The 20,199-nt window shown below is 36.4% G+C and overlaps 1 protein-coding gene across 1 annotated transcript in view; it reads left to right on the plus strand.

Annotated features, from left to right (window-relative positions):
- The window catches only part of LOC149804700 (uncharacterized), a 190,878-nt gene that overhangs the window by 10,481 nt on the left and 160,198 nt on the right, over positions 1-20,199 (plus strand). The window lies entirely within an intron of this gene.

Below are 20,199 nucleotides of genomic sequence, written 5' to 3' on the forward strand. Positions count from 1 at the left end.
ACGTTAAATATTGATCTATAGTAATGCCGATGTAATTTTCCTGCTCGGCTTTTTGAAACGGTTTCCATTGAAGCTTATAAATTAAGCCTGAATTGGGCTCAGTGCATTTTATATGCATAAGTTTACAATTATCTGGACGGAATCTAAGGAGCCATTACTAAGTCCACTCTGAAAGTTTAGGGTCCATCTGTAGTATCATGTGATCTTTCTGGGCCATAATTATTTTAAAACTTGCTGTATAATCAATAAATCTATATACGTCTATATTTAGAACGTTTTGTAACGCATTAATGAAGAAAACAAATAACTGGTCAGAAAAGTGATCCTTGTGAGATTCCTGACATTCTGACGAATCTTATCATTCTCTATTAACTACCACTTTTTGTGTTCTACCAGATCAAAGACTCAATCCACTGTTAAACCATACGATAATAATTTCCGTACGAGTTTATAATGTTGAACATTATCCATTTATCAATTACTCTTAAAAGCTTGAGTTAGACAGATCTTCGTGAGATAAATTCGTACCGTCTATTCGAGAAGAAGTTATCATCTCCCTTGTAGGACACAATGTTTCCATCGTTTTGCTTATAATATATATGAGGTTTACAGGGCAGCAATATTCTGTCAGAAAATTGTCACTCTTCTTCAGGACGATTGTAAGAAGGCACAAATTAGCTCGAAGATGTGCCCTCTTCTAACCATACGGGACTACACCCGATTCCAAATCTTCGTTTAATGGGATATACTATGAGAATTCATAATAAGGATATCGGATGTAATCAGCCAGATCAAGGAGCTTTGTCTCTTTTGTATTTCAGAAGCACATCGTTACCTGTGTTACGTGTAATCTTTCATTCGTTCATTGCATATTATGGTGTTTTATTATGCCAGTTTACGTATGCGTCTTTCAGGTTTCTTCGTAAAAACGCTTCCGATATAACCTGGAAGGATATTGAGTTATCCTTTGTTATTATCTGTCTTCCGGAACTTTATGTCATCAGAGTTTTTATATATTTCTCTTATGCCCTCTTTATTCTTTGATTTGGATTTAATAAAGCTTCAGATAGCTTTCGAGTTCCTGGCGTGTTTTTTTTATAGTTTCTTCGTTAGGCGTTTTATCTGATTTCTAACTTGTTTATATTCATTGATTACTTTAAAATCTCTTGTCAGCATTGCTTTCTTTAAAAGTGCATGTTTCTCTCAGAATGTCTAACTAGTATTCTATACTTCCTTCTTAGAGACACGACTATCTTTAATTTCCTTCATCATTAAAAGTAATTTCTTACAAGAATCGGTGATATCATCTGTGCCAACATATTGCTCCCAATTTATAGTACTCATTTCTTCGTGGATTGGGAGCAGCAGTGACTGAATGGTTAGCGTGCCTGACTCACGAATGAAAGGGTGCAGTTTCGTATCATACCATCGGACCAGCCTGGGTGAGCTACCTTCAAGCATCTTTGGGGAACGCGCTTTACTCCAGTTGTCTCGGCACTAAATGACCTTCTTGTGTTGTTCTGCCATATAACATCAAAGCAAACTATGCTCATGGATTGCAATATAGTCTGTTCGAATATACCACACTTGTTGTCCTTGCTCATTTCCAAAGTAATGTATATCCGTTGTATTAGAACTGTATGTAGTACACAGTAACTACTGTTGCCTAGTTCATCGCTATTCCAATACGGAAGTCACGATTTCTTCATTGTTCAGGATAAGGTCCAGAACGAGTGGTGCATCTTTTCCTCTCTATCCTGCCGTTTTTTTTTTTAAAGTTTTGTGAATAAGTAGCTATCGTGTCGACGCTAAATACATTCATATTCAATGGAGTCTATCCTCTCATCCTTTCTTGTTGATGATTCTCAGTCTGTCTCTGGGCAGCTGAAGTCACCTGTGAATAGAATATGAGAATAGCTTTTGCCTAATATCTCTAACAATAATTTCCGTATATTTGCATAATTGTCTGTAGTTCCACCGTCCGATGTGTAGATAATTTCCGCATATGGCATTATTCTGTCCAGTTTCAATGTCCGATGAGTATAACACCGCAAGTAATAGCTTTGCTTCGTTAATACATTTTAGTTTGACCCATATAATTCGTCAGATGTTATTCTGACGGTAACGACCTTGCTGACAAATATCTTATGTGTGTAAAGAAGCAGCCCACTTCCAAAAATGATTTCACATATTGATTGCAAATATATTATAATCTCCTACACGGTAGAGTGACTATTCATTTAGGTTAATTTCCTACACGGTTGAGTTACTATTCATTTGCGTTCAGTTTATATATGCATTATTTATGCTTAACCCAACACTAAAGTTCTTGTTTAGTGTATATATTTTCTAGTTCTGGCAGTTACATGTTGTTATTCTTGCTAGATCTCCATTGATAATTTGATTCGTTTGTTGTATACTATTTATTATGCTCTTGTTGGAAAAATATGTTTTAAACCAAATGGGTACATTTAATATAGATAATATTTAGTTTTTAACATAAACTGTATTATCTGGTATTGTTTTGTTTATGACTAGTGTATATTTTTCGGTTTCTTTCACTATTCATAATGCTCATAATTCACATTCATATTTACTGATTTTCAATCCGACGAGTTTTCTGCAGAATTTTGAAATGAAAAAGTAAATCAAGTCATTTTGTAAAGAACACAATCAATAAACGCATACCTTTACACATACACCTATACTTAATAACTCACTCATTCACCAGTCTCGCGCCGTGTAGATAATCTTTGCCTGACGGAACCTTGGTTTGAGTTTACAGACAGTCTATGTAAAAACTCAAAGAACTGATACAAGTCGATTTCGTCTAATCTGAAATACGATATTCCCAAGCTGTCTATTGCAAACTCTTTCAGTCTCAATTCGCTTTCCACGTCAATTTCATTACTCCCAAATTGTATACTTTGCTATTTATTCTTTAAAGAAAGAAGTAAACGATTTGATTTATACACTTTTCAAATCTGTTACAATTTTATTTTTATTCCACATATACCGATATGATGATACTGTTCCACACACACATACACACACACATATATATATATATATATATATATATATATATATATATATATATATATATATATATATATATATATATATATATATATATATATATATATATATATATAGTTGGGAGCCATAGAACCCGACCGTGTTATAGACCAAACCGTGTTATAAGCAACCAGATCAGTTAGCTGAAGAAAATGATGCATGTACCCCAACAAATTTGCGGGGGGGGGGTAATAAATGCGGGCGATAAAAAACGTACTTCATTGGCACAGTTACCATCTTAATTCGATGCATATTAAATGGGAAATACACCTGTTGTGAAAACAGATAAGACATTTATAATATTTTACTTTATTTAGAGAACCATGGGTTGGTACTTATAGTGTATACTGTTTATATATACGTCTTATGTATAACATGAATAGAGTCTCAACAGCGTGTATCACCCGCGAATCTCATCACATTCATTGAATCCACAATACCAGTATTTCCATCGAAAAAATCCATACAGGTCATATAGGTCTGAATTCAGTGCATAAACATAGCACAATCACGTAACGAATGATGAAGCACATTTACTTTTCAGTACGCCCCAAGTCGGTAAAGTTAGTTTGCGTTTTAAGCCGCCGTTGGTTGCAGTCGTAAGCAAAAACTTTTTCCCTGCAAAAATGAAATTTTCACCTCACAGTAAACGTGTTCCACTCACGTTGGAAAATGCAAAAATCCATCAGATTCCACTGCTTTTATTTAATTTTGGTACTGACTTCTTTGAAGAAACGTTCTTCGTTTTTAGTGAAGTAGTCGGCTTTCCTTGGTGAAATATGCATGCGTTATTGAAGTCACCGCTAGAGGCCAGCTTCAGAGAACCAAACAAACGCCTGATTCTTATTGTGGCGGCAACATCAACTAATTGTATGCCATCACTGAGAATGTTTTTCTTTTCCATTTGCTTAGTACGTTTTCATAACAGTCGGTGCTTCAAAGGTAAAGTTTTCTTTGAAATTACAGCAAACTATTTTATCTAGGTACATTTTTGAAAAACGAATTGGCCGTCGTTTGGTCGATCGCAGTTACAGTTCCTCCCTGCCTATTGAATAAACCAAGAAGTAAGATTATTTTTTTTACGTTTGTGGTTGCGGAGTGATGCTGCCTTCCACTCAATTTAACAAAGGGTCAACGGACGATAGAGACGCAGGTGTTCTAGTCCGATGACAAGGATTAGCACAGAACATGTGGGATATCTCACAACATACAGTACTCATGCTCGATGTCAACATAAGCGGATTATGATGTAACAATGCACTGTTAAGATGGCTTGTCAATATGGACAAAGAAATTGTTTATGTAACAATAGATAAATTTCAGTGCATTTTGTATCAGGTTTGCGAATTCCTTTCATGGGACCTCTGAATTTCTCCACTCCAAACTAAAGGTTGTATATGAAAGTTTAAACAGCCAACAATATCGCCAATAAAAATAAAATCGCCAGATGTTATATTTTACCGCCAAGTAGGAAAATAAAATCGCAGTTTGCGACATTGGCAAAGCCCTACGCGATCCTAGAATAAACATTTTACACTTTATTATTCGTACTTTTAAGAAAAATCTTTATTTCGTGTACGAGAAAAATACATATAAACACACACACACACACACACATATATATATATATATATACACACGCGCACACACACACACACACACACACACACACACACATATATATATATATATATATATATATATATATATATATATATATATATATATATATATATATATATATATATATATATATATAGTGACGAAGTATATGGCTGGGGTGGGGTGCTCCCAATATTTTTTTTAAACTATTATAGAAGTACCACCCAGGCTCTATTTTGTTGGAAGTTAAATTTAGTGAAAGATGGATTTAAATCTCCGTGCCCCCAGTCAGCAGCGTCGACGGTTAGATGGTTAAATATACAAAAAAGGTTGATATTAAATAAATAATATAATAACAATTCAATAATCAGATGACTTAAATTTCCAGTTATGCTTCTTCCGCTCAACTCTTTAATAAGCCTATTGCTTCACTTGATGAGCAGTGTGAGATTGATTTCCACCTGTCTTTGTATTTCTACTCATCTGTTGTATCCTTTCTCTCTCATATTTCTCCCAATTACTTCCCCTCTTTATCCCTGACCTTTCTCCAATTCTTTCTCCTCCTCCTCCTCCTCGAATTTCTCTAGACTCCTTCTCCTGCTCCTCCTCGACTTCACTTCTGCCGACTTCGACTGTCTCAGCTACAATCTCAAATCCGTCTTCATCCCTTGAAGACTAGGGACCCAATGGAACAGGAAGTTCTCTGTCCTCAAAATAGCTTCCTGTGAAAACACAAGGACGGTACAATATTTTCTCTTAGGCCTCTCATCTCACACTACACACAGCCTATCATCAGATAACGGCTATCTAATTTCTTCGGACACACATTCATTCACATCGAGATACACATAAGTTCTTGTATGGTAAAATAATTGTCATAATACAGCAAGGTATCAATTCCTTCTTATACATACATCAATAAATTACGTCACATCAGTACATATTCCTAGTCCCATTATACTAAACAATATCACAATAATCAGATGCATTCCTTTACCTTACACTCAAACAAAGTATGCAAATATTCAAATATCCATGCTCTGATATATGCATACGTCCTTAGTAACTAATCTTACATACTTCAACCATTTTCCAAATTCGCAGTTCAAGCTGATGTAAAGTGTAACATAACGCATTAATAAAGGTACTGGTTTACTACGAAGTAACCTAATAGTGAATTACAAAATTAATTCTGACCACTAGCTTGCAATCTACCTAATTCTGTACGTAAGGCTCACGCCCGTTTCTCAAATACGCATGTAATTGAGACACTACAAAGGTAATTCTGCATTCTAAACGATCATAGTAATTAAGTGTACATACTACAGATAATTACAATTATGATGCCGTAATGTTCTATAAAAATCGAGCAAATAACTTACTGACCTTTTCGAAACTGTGTCTTTCCTTAGAATCTAACTCTAAGTTCTGCCGCTAAATTACGAGTGGCTTCTTTTCTCGGAGTAAACCCTATCGATCTGCAATCCTTTCAGGCGAATACTAAATTAATCTTACGAGTTTGGAAGGTATCATTCGGATCTGAATTGCAATCACGCCCTTTATCTCAATTTTTGATTGGCTATTGCTGTGGACCGATCCCATCAAACTTAGCAGACAACGTCCAGCTTGCTGTCTGTCAATGTGGGGAGGGATAGGAACACGCCCCGTTCACCCCATGGACTTCCTTTTGATCCTTGAACAAACTTTTAACATACAGGTGTGCTAATGGCAAACCGTTTTTAAGTGATGCGATCGGTCGCCTTCGTCAACTCAGGTTTCCGTTCTCTTGCTGGTCATTGAAACCTTGCGCAAAAGTTGAACACTAACCCCGTGGATATGTTTAGAGATCAAACAGAAGGCTGCGGTAATAATCCCAAGACAGGTAGACTATAGTGTATACATGACTCTTTAGCTGGGGCTTAGCAAACGTAACATATAAAAAATACAATTGTACATCTTTATATTTTAGTATTAGTTTTTCAACGGAGGAAATAAAAATGTCAGTCAATATTCTATGTTAAACCGCGATCTTCACCACCCGATATAAACCTTAGTTTTGACAAAGGTCAACAAACTAAGAGAAGCATTCTTTGCGAAAATAGAGCCTCTCTGTGCACCCTCGACTTCCTGAATAACGCCGGCTGGGCTTGGCACCTAGTAAAACGAGGCAGCAGTTAATTAGAGACCGGCATAATTGTAGCACGCTACCGTATCAGGTTGTGCGCTGTCGGGATGAGATGTTTAAATATGTATTATTCAGCACACACATCCAGGCAGAATACGAAATCCTGATCCTTGACTGCTGACATGCGGAAACGGTACAATTCCGAAAATCACATCTGAAGCCGCTGATGAAAGGTCAGCACTCTTACAATGTGAGACAGAATAAAACACCCGGAAGACTTGCGAAGGTCCTTCGAGAGCTCCAGGATCTGGATCAGCTGGCCATCTAAATGCTTAAAGCCCTAAAAATAGCGGTGGGAGCAGAGTTATCAGCACCCTCACCTCTCTCTTAGCCAGCGGTGAAATCCACATGGACTAGACCGAAGTTGTAACAAATTTGATTTAGAGCATGGCTTGCCACATTATCACTACATCAACCAGCGCCCAAACGCCAACGCGATCCCTAAGGCGTCAAAAGCCGAAACCACCCCAACTGGCTACCCAGCCTACAACGCCATCCCCTATGCGTCAAACGTCCCAGCCATCTGAAACGGCTCCCCAGCCAGCAACACCGTACCTCATGTGTCAAACACCCTAGCGACCCCAACCAGCGTACAATCCGGCAACGCCGTTCCCCATTTGATCAAATCATCAGCTGCCAACGGCGACCCAAGTAGCTCACGTGGCACCACAATCAAAAGCTTCATATTGCTGAGCCAACCGAAAGCTTCTCGGGTGGCAGAGGCCGTCCTAGCAACATTGCTCCCAAAGCCAGCGAATCTGTCGAAGTGTGCCAGGCAACAAGCAGCCGAAGCGCCTGCTCGGGAGGTCACAACAACTCCACCCTATTTCGTGTCCCCATTAATGCCACACCATTGTCTCTTGTACAAAGGCGAGACCACGTAGGAAAGCCATACAAACGGCTCCCGCTGCCTCCACGCCTTCTGCTAGAAAGACCTGCTCGAGGACAACGTTCGCAATTACTTCTGTGTCGGCGATAACCCCCAATGCACTATCCTGACCACAACCGGATAGAACAAGCTATACTTTAAGCACATATTTAAACAGGTGAAGGTGTCATATGTCAAATCAATGTCCCGGCAAAGATGTCGATCCAGCCTAGAAAAACGCCTAAAAGACAGCAAGCCATACCTCATGCGGCTACAAGGCTTGTGGTCATCCGCTGAGACAGCCGGACCAACCCTCCAATAACGTACATAGGCACAAACACCATAGCCAACCTCATCGAGAATCTAGAGAATCAGTTTATAGGTATCTGCAGAATGTTTGCCAAGCCCAACACCTTTGAAATACGACGTCCAAAGCGGCCACTTCCTACCAAGTCATCTTAAAGCGTCTAGGCAACTATCAGGTCCGAGTCATTCGCAATCTTAAGGGGCAAATACTTTTGGGTCAGTGCAACCTTCAGCTGCTAACCTACCCAGAAAAAGCAAAGTCTCAGTGATCTTCCACAAGCTGTGTTAACGACGGCTACCTGCTGATGGGCACGAATGAAACTGCCTTGAAGACCAACAATAATGTCACCGCCAACATCATAAAAAATTGTACGACCTTTTTCCTGTCCTCTACAGCCTCCAGTTATAAAACATCAGCATGGAAAAAGCAGATCCAGACCTCCACAAGGGCACCTTCTGTGCAACCAACGAAAGCACCACACGTAATGTCCCCAATAGTGGTCCATTCGACCAAATTTCACTTCATGCTCAACAGCTCTGTCTAAACATACCAGACGCGTTGGACCATTTAATGTATGTCTTTTGTTACGACCAGGTAAGGACTGTTACAGAACCAACACCGTACTCATGTACACGGACATCAAAATTGAAATGGAGGATAAAGACATGCGTTACGACTCTAGGTTTTAACCTATGTAACAGAAAGAAATGGAAACCAACAGGTTTAGTACAACTCAATAAATAATTTATTTCCCTCGAATAAAAAGTTAAAATTAAAAAGACAGCATTATGAAATAAATCCCAAATAATCATAAAGTTCTATCACAAGTCCAAAAGTATAGAAGTGCTCTGAATAAATTTAAATAATCTTGAATTGTTGATGGACCCAGAGTCCTGAATTTGTTGATGTACAACTAGTCTTGAATGTGCTGACGTACCAATAGCTTAATGAGTCACATTTATATAATCCAGAATGTCTTTGAATGAATTCACAGTAATTCCAAAAAGTGTTTTTGTCCAAAAAGTCAGTGGGCACTTTGTAATAGATGAATAACTGAAATAAACGATTTCTCTCTTAATATGTCTGAACTAAAAACTCTGATTATAGATTTCGAGAGACTGATATGAAACAGTAATCAAGACTTCCTTTTTCAGAACCTATATATCCTAATTTCCGTTGACCAAGAAACAATACAGTGACCAAGACTGTAAACCGGTCTAGGCCTTGAATTTAAACTTAATAAAAATCTTGTTTACTATTATGATCATGCCAAAAATCAGGAAAAGAAAACTTGATAATAGTGAAGTAGACCAAAACTATACTCCCAAATCACTGACAAAGGTTAAGTACACAATATAAATTAAATAGACATAACACATGGCGCGTGCAGGTTGGACACAGTAGCCAACATGTTGGGCTTCACACCAGGCGGCTGCTAGCAGTGCTGCACCGCTTCTACGAAAACAGCACGTACAGCGTCTGTCAGGTTTGCGGTTTCATTCAGGTTGTATCCTCGTTTAAAGCCACAATTGGGGCGGTTAACCTAATCCATGCAACGCTACGCACCTTGCCGCCCCGCACCATCTCCTGGGGGTACCGATTACCAAACAGCCAGGGTGCTGTTATGTCGCTCCGTAGTGTGGAGGGGGCTTTAGACCAGCGAATGCGAACCTTAGATACATATATACTGTGGCACGTTTTATATATATATATATATATATATATATATATATATATATATATATATATATATATATATTTAAGATGATTTATTCCTTTGCAACAATATGAGTGTAATAAACCTATGAAAGATAATTGCTTACTGTAGTGATCTTTAAGGTGGGCTTGACCATATTCTAATATATTAAAGTAAGTTATTAATGTCCTTTCAGACATATGTACTCTATCGACTGAAGGTCAAAATCAGGTAATCGTCAATAGCATATTAAACGTCAGTAGCTTCTGAGAAGCTAAAATTATTATGTCTGTCTTTATAACCAGACTTTATATGGAATAAATATTTATAGATAGTTGGCTCGAAGTTCAACCATAATTATGTATAATATTAACATAGTACTTGGTTTATGACACGGTGTATTATACCGTAAACTTCAAATATCTACACGATAAATATTAACAAATCATTTCTTTATTGTCTATCAGAAAACAATAGGACATTTTTGGGGGGTTGAGATATTTTTGCCCTCTGTTTGGGAGACCACTTAGATGTAATTAGGCACGCAGGTCTTTAACGCCGCCGAGTGAAGAGCAAGACTTGATATCTTCGGCATATGTTTTGCCAATAGAAATTATTGATTTTTTTCCAAACCTGCCACTTTTAAATCAAGTCAAATTGATGGTTATTTTTAATGTTTTATGAATGGTTCGTAGAATACGCTTTTAATGATAATTTTGTTTTATCATTACATCGTAACAATCAATGTTTAAATGGTAAACGAATATTCAAAGTAACTCATTACTCCTAAAATCTACTCATTCAATTTCAGTCAAATTCGGTTGAACTTATCCTAAAATTTAATTTGTAATTTTTATCCAACATGCTTTCAAGCGAATGTTTAGCTTTCTTGGCATTCAAATGTTACTGCCTTTACGGATTCACCAACTTTGATCCTACTTGATAGCAATCAATCATATCAATTACGCTTTCAGTCTGATCTGCATTTAATATGACATACACGTGTGATGCCCACAATCGTCATTAAAAAAAAAACAACATTAACTGGTTCAAATCAGAGAACATAGCAGCATCAAAATAAGAGATAATAACGGATCTACCTTGATAATCATACCTTCATAATAATCAACCTGAAAAGGTTAACTCGGAGAAAAAGTTACTTATTTGGCTTATATTCTTGGTAATATGTCGAAGGCATATAATATACTTTTGTAAGTAAATATAAATATGATTTTTAAAAAATCGACCGTCACTTTTGACAAGACAAGCAACAACTTAGAGTAGAGCTATATAAACGTTAATATTAAAATATTCAAGGAAGAAAAAAAACAATCATACAGAAAAAACTTTGCAGCTCATAAAATGGGACATAAGCTAGTCACACAGAACTTATATCAATACCATATTAGTAAAACAACATTTTTTAAACTTAAGCCGGTTTAATCCCTCTTGTAGAGTTTAACAACAGTCTAAATCTTGTACCTAATAAAGTATCACCGTGTTCCGTACGACGAGTAAACAAAAAGCGCCGAGCGACCATTTCAGTTGTCAAACGTTCCCAAGTAAATATATAGGACACTTAACTGTCACCAAGCAATTTCTTTAATTTAAGTGGTACTGCATACCTACAGACATCGGTGGGTAGCCGGATTGGAAGAGCTGAAATGAGTAATTATTTTATTTCTGTTTAGAGCCCCATTAGGAACAAGAAATAAAGTTTTATTGAAGAAGATACCATAGGAGCGTTAGTAGAACGGAAGGAAACAAATAGAACTGTGCTATTCTTCATGGACGATTTTGATAATGATAGTGATGTTTCAACGCTTTGTAAGTACCCGTATCAGTATATGTGGTTTCCTGGGTTGGGTGTCAGTATTGAAGATAGTACCCTTGCGATGCAAATTGGCAATACCGTATAATTTACTAAGATAGATCCACCTTTAACTCTTTCAAATTTTCATCTATGTTGCCAGAACACAGTTTTGGTTACGGTTTTTCAAAATCTTACACATCCCTTAGAATAGTTATACTTCTTTCTTACAGCCAAAAGTCCCAGTCTTCTTTACATATTTTCCTCGGTTTTGGCTTTTGGAGAATGTGCTATATTATTTGGCAATGATTGCTTTGAGGCAATTTCTTATTTTGAATAGCAATTTTTTATTTTGAATATGAGGTGGCGTGTAAATGTTTTTCAAGTGGAGTCCAGTTTCAAGAATTCGGTAAGGAACGCATATACAACATCACTAAAATCTCAAGTCTGGATTTCACCTGTTTGTTTAGAGTTCCTGGTTTTTCTTAAGTACTTTATTTAAATTCCCTCTTTACTATTTCTGTTCTTTATAATTATAATCAGATTAGACAATAAAATTCTTTATAATTATAATCAAATTAGACAATAATGTAAATTACTGCGCAGAAGCGAAAATAAAAATGCTGTAATTGTGAATTCTTTTAGAGAAGTCTGTGGTTTTCTAGCTTGAGCAATATGAAGATTGCTTGGAGCTTCGTTAACTATATTGGTTCTATGTTACTATCATATTTATCCCTAGGCGTGTTCTAGGTAGCTGTCGCCATTCTTGTGCCTTCACTAATGGATATAAAGATGTTTTCCGAATCATACGTAATACCTTGAATGTATTGGATTTAGATATATTTGTGTGTTTTTTGGCGGCCATTTAATTATTTTCTACTAAAGTGTTTCTGAAATTTCCATCAGTATGTCTTGAAGTTGATTAATTACGAGTGCAGAGTTTGCAAAAGTTGTAGGCGAAATGATGCAGTATACAATAACTATCTAAGACAATGGCAATGTCAATTATACAAGAAACCGTTTTCTATCTTTTTTAAATTTTGATTGTTAAAATTATGTGAATATGGTAAAACGGATATTATAATGGTTAGTTTTGAATATGCATTCGCCGATCCCGTTACCCATCCTCTCTCATGGACCCACGCTGATCCGAATCGAATACAGAATTCTTTTTAAAAAATACTATCATTCTGCGCACATTTTATAATCGTAACATATCGGTTAATATCACCAAAACGTTTGCTCGTGCATTGAGTGCAGCAAGTAGTCATATGGGTGACTGGTCGGATATCGGTTAATATCACCAAAACTCGTGCATTGAGTGCAGCAAGTAGTCATATGGGTGACTGGTCGGATATCGGTTAATATCACCAAAACTCGTGCATTGAGTGCAGCAAGTAGTCATATGGGTGACTGGTCGGATATCGGTTAATATCACCAAAACTCGTGCATTGAGTGCAGCAAGTAGTCATATGGGTGACTGGTCGGATATCGGTTAATATCACCAAAACTCGTGCATTGAGTGCAGCAAGTAGTCATATGGGTGACTGGTCGGTGATTCTTTTGGCACGGCTGCTGCGGATAGTTTAGATAACGGACTAAATCCCATCATAACTTTTTTCTTTGTTTGGAATACCTCAGCAAAGTTTCTTCAAAATTGACACCATATATGCATGCAATCGCCATATGGCGGAGAAAATATCAAGATTTGTTTATTACTTCGCTACAAATATTCGTAGCTGACCTCGATCAATGCAGAAATTTGCCGAGACAATGAGATTGCAGTTTAAAAAGACACTGCTGGTATATTCTCATTATTTGACACCAACACATTTCATGAATTTTAATTAGTTTGTGATTAATGTTGACATGCAGGCTATATCTTTTCCTCTCAGTATTCTGTATTGTTACAAGAGGTATCTCTATCGAGCGAATGAAGCACCTGTGTGAGTCTGGCTTGAGGAATCAAGCACCTGTGTGTGTCTGGCTTGTGAGCGATTGTTTCCTCGATTTCCAGCTACCTCAGTACAACAGTAGCTGTCAAGTGAAAGGTTCCTAAATGTGCAAATTCTTCAGAATGTTTCTTCTCCTAATAATCTAATAACCACACGTTGCGAAACTCGAATTTCACACTTGCATGCTTTTTTTTTCTTTCTTCACCTTTTGTTTTATATTTGTTTGATTCCTCAGTAAATCTTTCAGAGCCGAATATTAGATCTTCACGTCATGCAATACACGATCCAAACACATAATACGAGGAATTATTCTTATCTCAAGTTACTGAACACGTTTATCTAAAATATCCGGAGAAATCCTTACCTTAAGCAATTAGAACGGGTCCATTTTATATGAGAAAGTTTGCCAGCAGGTTCCAATGCGTCGGTGGTTGTTCTCTGAATTTTCCAATTTTCTCCCTCCACCAAATATACTGGCAGCCATGTATAGCCTATTATGTGCTGAAAAATGGCCTTAAACCCACAAAACCAACCAACCATAAAAACAAATAACGTTCTAATAAATACATTTTTCGACAAGGTGGTCCGAGTCTCCATCTATCTAGTTTCCCACAAAGTAATTGTAAAGAATGTAAAACAACTCAATTTGTGTTAATATAAAAAGCAATTTTCTGATGTAACAACAAAATAAAATAGCCTGAAACCTTTCCTAGAATACCATGAAAAAAAAATCTTAGTTCTGTTTAAGCCGGTGCAGCACTTCTGATTAAAAACAAAATGGAACTCTCCATTTTTCAAGTCGGGGGAGCAGACAGATTTTGTCCTTACATTGAACGCCTATTGTTTAACAAAATTGCTGCTGCAAAACTAATTTTATCTCTTGGTACAAGCAGATTTGGTCCTTTTGACTAAACTTTCACATAATCAGTACAAATTATATTTTGAATAGCGGTACCTGCGTGTCAGTGTTACATTTTTATTCTTTCTCTGCGTCTTTCTTTGCGTCGTGTACATTCTGTGAGACTTGTGTTTGCCTCTTTGACTTGAACATTCGGATATAGTATAGCTTCAAATAAATCAATATTTGCATTGCAAATTCAGCTATTTCGAGTCTTCATTACCAGGTGGATCAAGTTTAATTACTAGTAATTTCAAAACGGAATTATTTCTCCATGTAGATAGAAGGTCCTTATCTTAAGTTGCATGTGACGAACAGCATATATAAACTTTTAAAATCATCGTGAACTACTTCGTGAATAATTAAGAGTAGAAGAGAGTAAACACCAGTTTAAAGAGTGTCAAATTACTTTGTTTATTTAACCTCGACTAATTCGAACCAGCTGAAAGCTTTTAAATTCCATACAATTTTACGCAGATTAATTTCTTTCTTTGGGAAGTATCAAGGAGTTGGAAGTTAAGGACTTTGAATGTTTATTCATTGAAAAAAAAATGTATCAATGAATTTGATTGAAACACCTCTTCATACGAAAGTTTATTTTACACAGTCATGAAGTGAGTAAGTTGCCAGCACGTATGAAGTTAGACTTTTCTATTATTGTCCTTTCCTTTTGGTCTGCAACAAGAACGAAAATAAGAAAAGAATTTAAATCAATAAAATAAATAGGACATAACACTCCTCGTTGCAGTTGTACATTAGAATTTAGAAAATTAAATCAATATATCTTCTTTTTCTATGGAATGATAGTAAATACACTGTTAATTTATCTACATTTACATTTAATAACCTAAAACTAACACAAAAAAGGAACAACTGGACTGAAGTCTAAAAGTCAGTTGAAATCAACTTTAAGTTAGATGTGTTGAAAACCAGATTTCTGAACAACTGTTATGAAAAGAAGAGCACAAAACTACTAGAAAGATGATACTCAAACGTGTTGATTTAAAACAAACACATGCTATTCATCCGATTGAAGACAAATTTCCTCTTTTAAGTATATGACTGGTAAGTGCAAATTTTTTTATAATGGTTTTGCATCTACTTTTTCCCGTGCCATGTCGTCTGCATGGCTTTTACTGTCAGCCTTCGACTGGTTATCCTTCTACCACTGCTTGAACAATTACCTTACCATTCGCAGCTTCAAGATTAATCCTACGGGTCATACATCGAACGTATGCTGAACCACCTCGGCTATTTACGAAACAAAAATTGGCTAAGAATGGACTATTTATCTTTAAATTTGTAACTTCACCATCAATTCTGCAATTAATACACTCGTAGAAATAGCAGAGGTCCTCCGAAAAGATGTTTGCGGAGAAATTCTTGGCGAACAAATTGTATCATTTTTATTTAAATTACTTCATCAACATACATCAGTATCATACCTTTGTTTCACAAATCGCAGAATACGTTCCGACTGTTGCTTACTTGGAATATTAATTGATGCTGCTTATAATTTCTAAACCAGACCTGACTTCTAATATTCATAGAAGTGCTTGCCGTACCTTTTTTGTACTTCCGTCTTGATTCAACTTCGTATCACGCGTTGTCGCACTGGCATAAATATCTGACACGCTCTATACAATACTGTTGTAGGAAATATATTTGAAGAAATTAAACTACACATAATCGTTTCGTTCGCTAGTAATTGTATCTTACTAGATTCCAAAAACATTTGTGTCACATTGGAAATGCTGATGTAGGTACTAAGCCTTCGTTTATAATGTATTTACAACCGACCAAATTAGCTGATCACAAGAAACCGTTTTGCAGGATTTGCATGTTGTGTTGTACGAATTCTGCCATATGGAAAGACTGCAATGCAACTTCGAGGCAAAGCTTTCTACAGTGTCATCTAACAAGATCATAAAGCGGCGCAAGGTTTTTGTTGTCATTGTGTGTAGATGGTAAATCTGGTTTGCTTTGTACAGAGAAAACCGTTTTATACTTTATACATTTCATAAAATCTTTTAACAAAATTCGGACCTAATGAATACATGTGCCTAGTATTCAAGATAATGATTAGAATATATAAACTTAATGAGGAGAAAGTACTTTTTGTTTTTGGAAAGGAATATACATATCAACGGTCCAAAAACAAGCAAACAAAAAAGAAAAAGAAAAAAGAAATCGGAAATTGTGTTTGAGGTGACATCGTTGAATAAATTATCAAACGGTGTCAGGATACAATTAAGAGATCCATGTACTGTATAACTTCACCGATAAAACCATTGATGTTTCATATTTTACTTTACTTACATTTGGAGCTTTATTAACTCTTTGTTTAAACGACTTACCTAAAGTATGATTCACTTGCACATATCTAATAATGTTCTTTACATAAATTCTTGGGCGACTTCTCAGAGTGAATTCTTTGTCATGTACGTCTTTTGAAAGCCAAAAAGATGTATAATTTTTCTCAATGAAGGTAAATCACAAGGTAATTCATGTCAGATTGTTTGTTTCTTTTTGTAACGTACTTTCTTTCTGAATTACAATAACAAAAAAGTAGTGCTAGTATTGAGTGCAACGGTAATATATTTTAACATCCAAAAATACCGTCGCACCAGCATTTCAGTATCGTTTTAACAGAAGGAGAATATCGTTACAACGGTATACATATACCGTTCCAAGAAATGTAAATACACTGTAAGGACACCAATATTAAAAGCTCATCGTTTTGGCAAATCTAATTAAAATCACATCTCCACTGTCCTACTTGAAGATCTGACAGCGACCGCTTAGAGTTCACGTTCAGGTACCCTTTTTAATGAGCCAGTGGAAATGCAGCTTTCAGAAATCTGAAAGATAATCAAATCGTTCGGAACACATCAATGTTCTTCAGCCATACTGCTCAGTCTCCCAAACGCGAAGATGTAAGACTTCATCTGACTGGCTGATAAAATTAACAATGATAATAATAACATCAGCACAACAAGACCGCTAAGCGGTTGATGTAAGATTTTCAAGCACGAAAGTGGATATCTGATTTTAATCAGATTGATCGTTTTGGCGTACCATACTACTAGTACTGTACGATGGTCAACCATATACATCATGAACAATTGGACATGTTCAGTACATATGAAAATCCTCGGTTCATTTCAAGCGTTTTATCTGGATTTTCTACATAGTCGCTAAAGATGGAATTACGAATTCCGATAATCGGGCACCATTCGAGATGAAAATCGCTAGCTCAGTTGCTGGAACACTTTACTTCATCGTCTCAAACGCCGGGAAACAAACCCGCTTCGTCCTCTTTTCACCCGCAGCTGTCTGCAATTAATTTTTTTCTTCATGAGTATGCATAAACATGCTTAACCAATATTGCGAGCACTGAGTATCGTTTTTCGGACGGTAGATCCATCACAACTTTTACTGCTGACTGAGTATGCCAATTATCTGATTGATTAGCCATTTATCGGATTGGTTATGCAAATTATCGGATTGATTAGGCCAATTATCGGATTGATTAGGCCAGTTATCTGATTGAGTATGCCAATTATCTGATTGAGTATGTCAATTATCTTTTTTGAGTATGCCAATTATCTGATTGATTAGGCCAGTTATCTGATTGAGTATGCCAAGGCCAGTTATCTGACTGAGTATGCCAATTATCTGATTGATTAGGCTAATTATCTGATTGAGTATGCCAATTAGATTTTTGCTTTCAATCAGTCACATATCAACTAATCCTTTTGTAAAAGTAGGTGACTTTAATTTACAATTATAATGAAATTCAAACGTTCAATACAGAAACGTGAATGCATTTTAAAAATATTTCTTACTGCTGATCCATAAATAGGTCTGTATTCTGTATGTAGCAGAAGCTAAACCCGTACTGCAAACGGCAGAAAGTCATTTGGTAATGCCTTGTATTCCACATTCTTTCATATCATTAAAATTTGAATGTCGTCTTGATGTGTGGCTCGAATATGAATTATATAAGGTATGGAACAGCTTAACTCCACTCTTCTTTTTGTTTGTATTCCCATCGATATACAATATTTCACCGGGTCGCTCGAATATTATATTGCCCTGAGCGGCTTCTGTGTAAACTGATCGTTATTGTCCGTATTCATCATAAGGCGTCTGCATTCGTATTGAAAAAGAAGGTATTTTGGATCTGTTCCATTATTGAATATGTTAATATAAAGAACCTTTTTATATTATGTACGTCCATACCTTTGGAAATACTCTCGTTTGTTTTCTCGGCTGTCTATAACCAGGAGTGTAATAGTGTTGTCAACGGTAGTCAACGTAGAATTATCCAGATGTACACATGAGAGACTTGTGCCATTCTGATCACGTAGAATTGTCCAGATGTACATATGAGAGACTTGTACCATTCTGATCACGTAGAATTGTCCAGATGTACACATGAGAGACTTGTACCATTCTGATCACGTATAGTTATCCAGATGTACATATGAGAGACTTGTGCCATTCCGATCACGTAGAATTGTCCAGATGTACACATGAGAGACTTGTACCATTCTGATCACGTATAGTTATCCAGATGTACATATGAGAGACTTGTGCCATTCTGATCACGTAGAATTGTCCAGATGTACACATGAGAGACTTGTACCATTCTGATCACGTAGAATTGTCCAGATGTACACATGAGAGACTTGTGCCATTCTGATCACGTATAATTATCCAGATGTACATATGAGAGACTTGTGCCATTCTGATCACGTAGAATTGTCCAGATGTACACATGAGAGACTTGTACCATTCTGATCACGTATAGTTATCCAGATGTACATATGAGAGACTTGTGCCATTCCGATCACGTAGAATTGTCCAGATGTACACATGAGAGACTTGTACCATTCTGATCACGTAGAATTGTCCAGATGTACATATGAGAGGCATGTGCTTTTCTGATTACGAAGAGTTGTCTACGTGTACAAATTAGAGAATTGTGCATTCCGATTATTTCCATGACCCGATCTATTGGCTATTTCAGATGATTTATATTTGAATCTTCTGTCAGACACCTCATTACTGACTGCATGAACATATAGTTTTATATTGAGGTGTCTCTAGTATAGGTAGGGTCAGCGAAGGTCACGACGGCAACTTTTAAAACTATTGTATTCTTTGTCACCCGTTGATATTGAGAGACTTTGTTTGAGTTGTCAGCCATACACGGTTACTGATTACATAAACATTAATTTGTTCAGTGTTTTATCAAGCAGTCTTACACGTTTGTGTCTAAAGTGATGGAATTGATCCAAATTATCAGTTGAAATTACAAATATTACAAAGAGACCACCTTGATTTTTCACATTGTTTATGCGTTATTGTTAGAGAATGCATTATTACCTTGATGTGCATTCAGCTATGTTTCAATTAATAGCGTTCATGGTTGAAAATAGTCGATAATTAATACCCAATGGAGAATGGGCTTGTTGTCATTTGAAAAAATATGAAAAATCCCAAAAAACATTTCTATACATGAATTTTCCTAAATATAATTCGTTAAAATGTGCTTGTTTACATTTTTTCCTGCCTTTATTTAAAGACGATGCATGTTGATAGATTGCTTTTTGGCAGGAAACCTGTATAACTGGTCCGACATCTGAAGCTAATCAGCTATTGATTTTGAACCTCGAATTTCCACATTTATCAATGAAAGTGCAAAATTAATTTCACATACTGCGGAATAGTTATGATTATTCAGGTAAAGATTTTTATTCTGAGTACGAGCATTACAAACTAGAACTCGGGC

This window comes from Sinohyriopsis cumingii, chromosome 2 (genome assembly GCF_028554795.1).
Source record: "Sinohyriopsis cumingii isolate HCF-2022 chromosome 2, ASM2855479v2, whole genome shotgun sequence".
Lineage (NCBI taxonomy): Eukaryota > Metazoa > Mollusca > Bivalvia > Unionida > Unionidae > Sinohyriopsis > Sinohyriopsis cumingii.